Genomic DNA, 12,138 nt, shown 5'->3' with positions numbered 1-12,138 from the left:
AGAAAACAACAGAACACCAGAGCTATAAGGAATCTGAGAATTAGGCAGGGAAGGAATAGAATAAGGCAGGGAAGGAAGCAACAGGCTTGAGGTTTGGTTGCGACCTTCCAAGGTTTCTTATCTGGCTCTGTTTTCCAGGGGCAGTTCCAGATTTACAGAAGCCATCCTGGTTTCTGATTTGATCCCGGAATGTCCCACTTTTCCTTAGGATGTCCCTATTTCATTGGAGGGTATGAGTTTTTGATCTGATCTCAGAATGACCTGCTTTTCCTTCTTGTTGTTTAGTCGTTTAGTTGTGTCCGACTCTTTGTGACCCTATGGACCAGGGCATGCCAGGCACTCCTGTCTTCCATGGCCTCCTGCAGTTTGGTCAGACTCATGCTGGTAGCTTCGAGAACACTGTCCAACCATCTCATCCTCTGTCGTCCCCTTCTCCTTGTGCCTTTCATCTTTCCCAACATCAGGGTCTTTTCCAGGAAGTCTTCTCTTCTCATGAGGTGGCCAAAGTATTGGAGCCTCAGCTTCAGGATCTGTCCTTCCAGTGAGCACTCAGGGCTGATTTCCTTAAGAATGGATAGATTTGATCTTCTTGCAGTCCATGGGACTCTCAAGAGTCTCCTCCAGCACCATAATTCAAAAGCATCCATTCTTCGGTGATCAGCCTTATTTATGGTCCAGCTCTCACTTCCATACATCACTACTGGGAAAACCATAGCTTTGTTGGCAAGGTGATGTCTCTGCTTTTTAAGACGCTGTCGAGGTTTGTCATTACTTTTCTCCCAAGAAGCAGGTGTCTTTTAATTTCATGACTGCTGTCACTATCTGCAGTGATCATGAAGCCCAAGAAAGTAAAATCTATCACTGCCTCCATTTCTTCCCTTTCCATTTGCCAGGAGGTGATGGGACCAGTGGCCATGATCCTAGTTTGTTTTTTTGATGTTGAGCTTCAGACCATATTTTGCACTCTCCTCTTTCACCCTCATTAAAAGGTTATTTAATTCCTCCTCACTTTCTGCCATCAAGGTTGTGTCATCTGCATATCTGAGGTTATTATTTCTTTGGGCAAACTTAATTCCGGCTTGGGATTCATCCAGCCCAGCCTTTCGCATGATGAATTCTGCATATAAGTTAAATAAACAGGGAGACAATATACAGCCTTGTCCCTATTTTCATTAGAGAAATGTGGGAGGGTGTGGAGTTATGCGACCCCAGAGGCATCTGAAAGCAGCCCTGTATAGGAAAGCTTTTATTTTTAAAAGTTTAATGTTTAATTATGTTTTATATATGTTGGAAGCTGCCTAGAGCGGCTGGGGCAACCCAGTCAGATAACCGGGGTGTAGATAGTAGAATTATTTTTATGGAATAGGACGTCCCTATTTTCATCAGAGAAATGTTGGGGGGTATTCATACCAGCACACCTCATCTCCCCAGGCTGCTCTCCTTGCTCGCACTATCAGAACTCGAACTCAGATCCTGGTAGTTAGGGTTTAAAGGTTTTATTCAGGAATTCAGCAATGTATTACTGGTGACGCTGTTGTGAGTGCTATTTCCACATGGAACGTCACTGTGAGGCCCTCACACTGCTGTTTTCTGGGTAGGTTGGTAGGAAGCACAAAGGAAATAGTGTGCCAGTACTTGCAGAAGTGAAAAAAAAAAGTGTGTTTGTGTCTGTATGTGTGTTTGTGTGTGAAAGATATATAAATCTTTGGGGACTTCTCTCTCACACACACATACACACGCATGTTAATGCCCCAGTTTCAAGTTTAAAAGGTTCTCAAAAGAATTTTTGGCTGAGATCTCATGCATCTACTGTAGTGCACTCAAGAGAGGCATTGTTTGATATTTTGGACATCAGCTGTAGCCCCCTTGCCAAAACGATTGGCCGTCATTAAGAGTATCAGCCACACCGAAGCTCCAAAATGCTGGCACTTCAGCACTACTTGGCTTTGCAGAAATTCTTGCACTTCAGAAGTATGGCATTATTTATTATACTAATATTTATCGATTGCGGGCATTGATTTAGCACCAACCGCATTGCATGTGGAATGCAGAATACAGGGAGTTGTACAGCTTCTGCCCAGTGGCAAACTGCGAGGATAATGAAGCTTGACACAGCTTATTTAAAGGAAACGCAGCCTTGGGAGGTGGCAGCTTTGATGGGAGAAGATGCCGTGGGGAGAGGAGGCTTAACCCTTCCCCCTCCTGCCATTCCTATCTACTCAGCTTGTTTCTTCCTAACGTAAAGGTAAAGGTCCAGTGGTGACCAACTCTGGGGTTGCAGCGCTCATCTTGCTTTATTGGCCGAGGGAGCTGGCGTACAGCTTCCGGGTCATGTGGCCAGCATGACTAAGCCGCTTCTGGCGAATCAGAGCAGCACACGGAAACACCATTTATCTTCCCCCCGGAGCAGTACCTATTTATCTACTTGCACCTTGACATGCTAGGAGCAGGGACCGAGCAATGGGAGCTCACCCCGTCACGGGGATTCGAACTGCCAACCTTCTGATGGGCAAGTCCTAGGCACTGTGGTTTAACACACAGCACCACCCATGTCCCTCTTCCTAACGTACACGCATGCAATTGGGGTTCCAGATGCATTTTGCCATATCTAGAACGCTAAAGCATGCCCTCCACCATTCCTCAGATTAAAATAGGGGCATTTCTCACCACCCCAACTGACGCCCCTTGACCTCCCATTTTTGCTCCCGTCCCCCACAGAGCATTTCCTATCAGAAGAGACTGCCACCAATGGGACACAGCACACACAATTTCCAGCATCTTGAGAAAACCCTTTAATCATTATAATTATTATATTATATTATATTATATTATATTATATTATATTATATTATAATTTGATGGTAGATTTCCTTTTTAAAATTCATTTGGTTTTTCAAATTAAAATTTTACAGAGATATATCAAACATAAATCATAAAAACAAGATTCCAAGGAATCTCCTGGACTTCCATCTTCTCCTTAGTGGGTCCTATTATTAATCGGCCTCGGTCCTGTATACCTGAAGGAGCATCTCCACCCCCATCATCCAGCCCAGACACTGAGGTCCAGTGCCAAGGGCCTTCTGGTGGTTCCCTCACTGCAAAAAGTGAGGTTACAGGGAACCAGGCAGAGGGCCTTCTCGGTAGTGGCGCCTGCCCTGTGGAACGCCCTCCCAGCAGATGTCAAGGCAATAAATAAGCATTTTACTTTTAAAAGACAACTAAAGGCGGCCCTGTTGAGGGAAGTTTTTAATGTCTGATGCTGTATTGTTTTTAATATTCAGTTGGAAGTTGCCCAGAGTGGCTGGGGAAACCCAGCCAGATGGGCGAGGTATAAATATTAAATTATTATTACAGTGGTACCTCAGGTTAAGTACTTAATTCATTCCGGAGGTCTGTACTTAACCTGAAACTGTTCTTAACCTGAAGCACCACTTTAGCTAATGGGGCCTCCTGCTGCTGCCACGCCGCTGGAGCACGATTTCTGTTCTCATCCTGAAGCAAAGTTCTTAACCTGAAGCACTATTTCTGGGTTAGCGGGGTCTGTGACCTGAAGCGTATGTAACCTGAAGCGTATGTAACCTGAGGTACCACTGTAGTATTATTATTATTATTATTATTATTATTATTATTATTATTATTATTATATCATTTCCTCCTGCAATCTTTTATGATGATCCAAACCTTTTACACCTCCATGGTGTCCAGTATTCACCCTTAAACTACAAGTCATATTCCAATCCTACTAATCGTTGGTAGATTTCCAAAAAGAAAAACACACACCGATAAATAAATTTCTAGAAAGGGACAAGATTAGAGGTGGACGCCCAAAGCATTAAAAAAATCAATCAATCGAGAGCCCTTGCGCTCTGCTCCCCATTTCTTCCCCGCCCTCTGCCTGCCCCTCAGAACCGGCACATCACATGGGGCTTGGCTTGGCTTTCTTTCTACAAGCTGCCCAAGAGAGGAGCCAACGACAGCAGCCATGTTTCCTCACTGCCACTCAGGACAATTACCAGGTCAACCTCTTCCCCAAGCTCGGCGGTAGCAGCACTGGTGGGGGAAATGGGACATCCCAGGATCAAATCGGAAGCCGGGGTGGCTGTAGTAATTCTGGGGCCGTCTTTGGAGAATCAGGATGTTGGATATTTGCAGTATAGTAACGCTGCAGAGAGCTTGCTGGGGAGACCATGCATTAAAAAGGGACTCAAAAATAACTTAAACAAGGTTTTAATTACAAAAACAAAAACTCCATTTACACTAAATACATCAACAACAAACCATGACCCAACCACCAACCCATCCCCCAGGGTAATGGGAGAGCTAGGTGCTGCTCCTTATATACTACAGTGGTGCCCCGCAAGACGAATGCCTCGCAAGACGGAAAACTCACTAGACGAAAGAGTGTTCCGTTTTGGAGGTGCTTCGCAAAACGAATTTCCTATGGGCTTGCTTCGCAAGACGAAAATGTCTTGCGAGTTCCTGCGGGGTTTTTTTCCTCCCCCCCCCCTTTTTTCTAAGCCGCTAATCTGCTTATCCGCTAAGCCGCTAATAGCGCTAAGCCGCTAAGCCGTCAATGGGCTTGCTTCGCAAGACGAAAACACCTCTAGACGAAGAGAATCGCAGAACGGATTCTTTTCGTCTTGCAAGGCACCACTGTACACCCAATTGCTGACACAGCTTAATCAATACAACTCAGCAGCACCTGCTATGTTTCACAGCTGTAAAGCTGGGTCTCGTTGTTTTGCTCTGGCCCTTGCTCTGGCCCCTTAAAGACATACACATCGAGTGGACCAATGATGAACCTTTACTTTTAAAGAAACCATTCAACACAGGATACCTGGACCTGCAGAGTTAATAGCCAAGTGGTGATTCTGTCCCCTTTCTGCTCTGAGTATGAGGAGAGCGTTCCATAGAGAATGGCCCTCTCAGAGAAGAAGCTGCCTGACTGCATGAGTTACTGCACTCTAGGTCTCCTTCCTTCGAGTCAGGCGGCATACTCACAACACGAAGTAGTGCAGAAACATGGAGGAAGGGTCAGAGAATAAGCTCTTATGTACTCAAAGTCAGCATCCTCTGTGAATGGGACTGGTGGTTCTCCAGGGTCTCTCCCAGGCCTACCTGCAGATGCCGGGAGTTGAAGCTTCAGCCTTCTGAATGCAAAGCAGCTGTAGCACCCTGCTTGTGGTTAACGCTTAGCTGGAATGAAATATTCAACGCAGCAATAGAGAAATTAAAATAATAATTTATTTGTCAGACAAATAAATATGAGGCACAGTGGTATATGGTTACCAAGCTCTGGCCTGCCCTCCTGCCATTCTGGCCAGCACTTATATTTCCTTAATCCAGCCCCCTTGCTCCTCCTGTGGCTGCCTCTGTCCAATCAGCCTGGTTGAAATTCCTATTGGCTGTTTGCTAGAACCAATCACAAAAGATACACCCATTTCCTCTTGTCCTTTTATGGGAAACAAAAAGCTATATATTCTTCTATCTATAAATGACAAATAAGTAGTAATATATCTTACATGTGTCTCAACAAGGAACCTTAATTACCAGCTCACCTCGCCCTATTGCCCTCCAAAACAGATGGTTTAATCTTAAATTTTTATCTTAAACAGATGTCAAGGATCTTGAGTTCACATCATCATTGAAAGATCTCCTTCTCTTGGAGGTCTTTAAACAAAGGCCTGACAACCATATGTGTGCTCTAATGATGTTTCCTGCTTGGCAGGGGGGCTGGGCTGATGGCTGATGGCCCCTGTGATCTCTTCCAACTATATGAAATAAGAATCTAGCATAAGGATTTAACATTTCTTAGCTTCTAATTCCTTTGCATAATTACATTTAAGCCAATATATTTAATACATAACATAGATAGCTTTTTAGAAGAATAAACCTTCTCAAAGTAAAAAAGGAAGGAACAGTTTCCAGCCTCAAAATAAGATAGGAAGAAACCTATCTTCTCCAGCCAAGCCAGTTGCCTTTTTCACTGCTCTTGACCTTTCAACCTTAGGAAAATATGGCTCAAGTTTAATGGGAGGCACATGGTTTTATTTTACTATTTATCAACTCTTAATTATGTTTATCTCTTTTTTTATCTTCTGTAATATGTAGGGTCAGTGTAACCTTGGCTGTCAGCCTGTAATTCCCTTTTTACGACTTTGAGAATTGTTTTCTGCTATAAATCAGGGGGCCCCCTTGTCCAGGAGAATAAACATCTTGCCAAGGTTCTTAGGCAGCTGGTCTTCTGCCTGGCATGAACATTTGAAAATCTTTAAGCTCATTTTAAAATACAGGCCCTGATCAAGCCTTAATAAAAATGCAGGCTATGATTAGATGCCTCACAACTGCCCCTGCAGCGATCTACAGCCCTTCCTAGTGGCAGGATGTTAGGCCATTGGGTGATGGGGCTCTGGAGGTACTCTGGAGTGGGAAAACAACAGGCAGTGGGACAGTTAAGCTGCCCCATCTTGCACCTTCTGCAATCCAAAGCACCTTCTCCCTCCTCTTTCTTTGAAAGAGAAGAAAAAGAGTTTGGGTTTGATATCCCGCTTTATCACTACCCGAAGGAGTCTCAAAGCAGCTAACATACTCCTTTCCCTTCCTCCCCTACAACAAACACTCTGTGAGGTGAGTGGGGCTGAGAGACTTCAGAGAAATGTGACTAGCTCAAGGTCACCCAGCAGCTGCATGTGGAGGAGCGGGGAAGCGAACCTGGTTCACCAAATTACGAGTCCACCGCTCTTAACCACTACACCACACTGGCTCTCTTAAAGAGGTTTAACTGATACCTGCAAATGTGGACCCTTGGGACCAGGCAAATATTCTCCTGTTACAGGTGTTGAGTAAAATCCAAGCCTTGTCAAAATCTCATTAGGATGCGATCCCAGACTTGTCTTGGGTGAGTCTTTTCTAATTTTCCCCTTTGCCTCCAACCCAAACTGAAATGCAGTTTATTCTGAACGCACACGTGTCAATTTGCTCATATACCTTCCTAGTTATCCTCACCTCACCTTTCGCATCCTTCCAATCTCCCCTCTTTTGCTCCTTCGCTGTTAAAATTAGAAATCACAATTCCGTGCTTTGGCTCCTGGTGCTCTGTAAAGGTACATTGAGGGTGCAATATACTGCTATATGAACAGAAATCATAGTCAACAACCTCAGCAGGAACAGCAGGAACATCTCCAGATGTTGCTGGACTACAAATCCCATCAGACCCAACCAAGCATGGTCAGTGGTCAGGGATGATGGGAGTTGTAGTCCAACATCATCTGAAAGACACCCCAGTGACTACGACTGGTCTGTGACGCCTTTGACCAACCATGTGACCGCCATGCTGGCTGGGGCAACAACCTCTGAAGGGCACCAGGTTGGGGGACACTGTCAAAATGTGAAGGTGTCCTCCTCACTCGCTGATATTTAAACAATATTTAGGGAATGGGGAAATGCCGTTATGCTAAATACACCATCAGTTTCCCCCAGGACAAGAAGCCACCACGAGGCAAGATTATTCCTGAGGCTAGAGCTGGCCTGAGGCATTGTACTAGGGATGCAATGCATCCAGATTTTCCCAGAAATGTCTGGGATTCCAATGATGGAATTAGTGTCTGGGAGAATTTTGGGAAATGGCCAAAATGTCCGGGTTTTTGAAACCTCTTCTCCCCCCCACCCACTGCAAAAAAAACCTCAACAACACTTTCCCCCACAACTTTTTATGCCTGGGTTTTTTCCTCTTGAAATATGGCAACTCTTAAAAGGTAAAGGACCCCTGGACAGTTAAGTCCAGTCAAAGGCGACTATTGGGTGTGGTGTTCATCTCGCTTTCAGGCTGTGGGAGCTGGTGTTTGTCCACACACAGCTTTCCAGGTCATGCGGCCAGCAGGACTAAACCGCTTCTGGTGCAACGGGACACCATGGTGGAAACCAGAGCGCACAGAAACACCATTTACCATTTACCTTCCTGCCGCAGTGGTGCCTATTTATCTACTTGCACTGGTGTTCTGCTAGGTTGGCAGGAGCTGGGACAGAGCAACGGGAGCTCACCTTGTCATGGGCATTCGAACCACCGACCCTCTGATCAGCTAGCCCAAGAGGCTTGGTGGTTTAGACCACAGTGCCACCCACTTCCCGTACATTGTACTGTCTGAGGGGAAGGACGAGATGAGATCTCACCTTCCCAGTTCCGTGTACAGAAGCCAGAATTCTGGTAGCTGTATCTTGTTAAGGGTGCTGAGAGTAGCCAGGGAACCCCATTTATTGCAAAGAGCTACTATTAGAATCATAGAATTGTAGAGTTGGAAGGGTCCCTCAGCGGTCATCTAGTCCAGCCCACTGCAATGCAGGGATTTCAACCCACTCTGCAAACTGTCGCTTCTGTGAAGTTAATAGGGGTCTCCTAACGATTCTCACCCCCCACTTTACAAACTACCATTCCCAGAATACTTTTGGGGAAGCCATGGCTGTCTAAAACATTATCATGTTACGAATTCTGGTGTTTTTTTATATTCCAAACTGCACTGTGATCCATGGAAGAAGGGCGGTAAATAAATTTTAAAATAAATTAAAATAAACAGTGCTTTAAATGGCTGGTGTGAATGTGGCCTAAGTACAAGACAGCTCCTATGATTTAGGTTTCCATTATGGGCAGCTGATTCTATGTGCTTTGGGACTTTAAAAAAAAAAAAAAAACTTTAAAATTTATTTGGAGCAGGTGGGTGTAGAATTCTGTTGCAGCACAAACAATAAAGAGAGGCAGATTTTTTCCACCTGAAATCTCTCCTCCATCTTCCAGTCATTAGCAGCTGAGTAACCAAGTGATTAGGGACGCAGGTGGCGCTGTGGGTTAAAGCCTCAGCGCCTAGGGCTTGCCGATCGAAAGGTCGGCGGTTCGAATCCCTGCGGCGGGGTGCGCTCCCGCTGCTCGGTCCCAGCGCCTGCCAACCTAGCAGTTCGAAAGCACCTCCGGGTGCAAGTAGATAAATAGGGACCGCTTACCAGCGGGAAGGTAAACGGCATTTCCGTGTGCGGCTCTGGCTCACCAGAGCAGCGATGTCACGCTGGCCACGTGACCCGGAAGTGTCTCCGGACAGCGCTGGCCCCTGGCCTCTTAAGTGAGATGGGCGCACAACCCCAGAGTCTGTCAAGACTGGCCCGTACGGGCAGGGGTACCTTTACCTTTACCTTTAACCAAGTGATTAGAAAGCAAACTGGTGTACAGGTGTGTGAGAGACCAGCCTAGGATGTGCTTAAATCTAGTGTATGAATATTTACTTTTAAAAAAAATGTGCAGCTATCGACCAGGTAAATTGCTGAAGGTCACTCTGCCAAGATAAAAAACTAAACTTCAATAGTTGAATATGAATTCTCTCCCCTTCCTCCCCTTTCTCATACACACAGACAACTGTCATCCAAACAAAATAATCTTAGCTTCTTAATTAACTGAAATATATCTTCCATCAATTTCTCCTTTAAAAAAATTTACTTTTTTAGATAATGCACACATATGTCAGAGCAGATCTCGTCTTTGAAAACGCGTTGCCTCTTCTCTACCACGCAGGAGGGGATGCCTCAATTAAGACGGTGGATGCCATCTGCAGTATTAAAAATAAATCTGCCGCCCATTTAATTGGGGGAGGGCGCATCGTTAGCCTAATATTAACTCAGGAGTTGGCCATTTGTAGGTCTAGGCTCACGCGAGGCCTAATTCTACAAAGAATGAGGCTTATTGTTCTGCTGGAGAGTCAGTGTGGTTTAGTGGCATAGCTGTCAACTTACAGATTTGAAAATAAGGGATCGGCAGCCTTGAAAATAAGGGACCAGCAGCCAAAATATGGGACCTGCAGCCTCACCTGTTCCAGGCACTCCAGTCTTCCTGTCCTCCTGCAGTCTGGTCAAACTCATGCTGGTAGCTTCGAGAACACTGTCCAACCAACTTTGTAACCAGAGGTTCAACTGAATAGAATCTGAATCACATGCACCACAAGGCCTATGCAGCCTCAACTTAAGATGGCTCCCCGGTCTGGCTTTGCACTGCATAGTTTGCAGCAGCACGTGCAACAAAATGGCGTCCAGCATTCAAAAAGCCCCTCAGCTTGCATTAACTAGCCACACACAAGGCATGCAAGCTCCACCCCACTGTCATTCTTAGACTTCTTATTGGGTGAGTAACACAGCCAAGCAACACAGTTGGAGCCTCCCTCCTCCCTGGCCGGCAGGGAGGGAGGGAGAGGAGCTGCTTCCTTTGAAATTTAAGGGACATCATTTAAGGGACATTTAAGGGACATCCATCAATAAGGGACAGCAGCGGGACATGGCGCTGGAATAAGGGACTGTCCCTTCAAATAAGGGACACTTGACAGCTATGTGTAGTGGTTAAGAGCAGTGGACTCGTAATCTGGTGAACCGGGTTCGCTTCCCCGCTCCTCCACATGCAACTGCTGAGTGCCCTTGGGCTAGTCACACTTCTCTGAAGTCTCTCAGCCCCACTCACCTCACAGAGTGCTTCTTGTGGGGGAGGAAGGGAAAGGAGAATGTTAGCCGCTTTGAGACTCCTTCGGGTAGTGATAAAGCGGGATATCAAATCCAAACTCTTCTTCTTCTTCTTCTTCTTCTTCTTCTTCTTCTTCTTCTTCTTCTTCTGGTGGCAGGGAGGAAGTGTGGGAGACAGCAGTTGGCGGTGAGAGAAAGAGAGAAGCAGGTGGCTGCACCCATGTTGGACTCCACCCATGCCAACCTATCAGGGGGTACCAGCCATGATGGCTGTGGTCTACCTTCACTCTTGGAGGCCGCATGCCTCTGTGTACGAGCTGCTATGAATCGCAAGTCTCCATGAAAGTTTGCCCACATTTTTGTGAGAATTCCTTCGAATACATTTTCCATTTGCAATTTGTTCACCGTTTTGCAAAGCAGTTTCCCGAACAGAATGCATTTGCATTTGGTATTTCCACTCATGGGCACTTTGATGCACGCTTGACCTTTGCCCATGCATTTCTGCACACATTATTTGACTGGAGAGGTGCGTTTTGGAATTGGGGGCAGGGAGGGGTGTTTCCAAAACGTCCCACCCCACCCGCTCCGCCATTTGCCCACTCGACTATAAAGGGTGCTGCTCCTTTCCCTAGAACGCAAACAATTCCAGCCATGAGATTTGCAAGGAAAGTAGTCAGTGGCAAGCTTTATTTTCTTCTGCCTAGAGATATGGACCTTAACCAATGGGTTCAAATTGCCAGAAAGGAGATTCCCGACTAAACTTTAGGAAGACCTTTCTTGTGGTAAGGGCTGTTTGACAGTGGAATGGACTCATTTGAAGAGTAGTGGACTCTCTTTTTGGAGGTTTTTAAACAGAGGTTAGGGGACGCGGGTGGCGCTGTGGGTTAAACCACAGGCTTGCCGATCAGAAGGTCGGTGGTTCGAATCCCCGCGACGGGGTGAGCTCCTGTTGCTCGGTCCCTGCTCCTGCCAACCTAGCAGTTTGAAAGCACATCAAAAGTGCAAGTAGGTAAATAGGTACCACTCCGGCAGGAAGGTAAATGGCATTTCTGTGCACTGCTCTGGTTCGCCAGAAGCGGCTTAATAATGCTGGCCACATGATCCAGAAGCTGTATGCCAGCTCCCTTGGCCAATAAAGTGAGATGAGTGCCGCAACCCCAGAGTCGTCCACGACTGGACCTAATGGTCAGGGGTCCCCTTTACCTTTACCTTTAAGCAGAGGTTGGGTGGCCATTAGTCCAGGATTTTTTTAGTAGTGATTCCTGTTTTGCAGGGGGTTGGACTAGATGACCCCTGGAGCCCTTTCCAATCCCACAATTCTATGGCTCCAGGACAAACTTGTTGGAGACGACACCTGCTCTCTAAGAAAATAACTGCATTTGCTTCCCAGCTCCTCCCTTGGTTTCCCCACCTCTTTATTATATTCCTCAATATCTGCTTGAGATTTCAACTTTTGACCAACCAATTGGTTAACTCCAAGGTGTCCTCCAGTTGACTGCAAATCCCATCAGCTCCAGCTAGCACTGTGAATGGTCACAAATGATGTGAGTTGTAATCCAACACCTTCTGGGCGGCACCATGTTGACTACCCCTGAGTTAACCAATGAGAAACTTTCTCAATGGACTAAAAAGGCACACGCAATGATTAACCAG

This window comes from Podarcis cretensis (assembly GCF_951804945.1).
Source record: "Podarcis cretensis genome assembly, chromosome: 4".
NCBI classification, from domain to species: domain Eukaryota; kingdom Metazoa; phylum Chordata; class Lepidosauria; order Squamata; family Lacertidae; genus Podarcis; species Podarcis cretensis.
The sequence above is the reverse complement of the archived record's forward strand: the minus strand, read 5'-3'. Positions refer to the sequence as shown.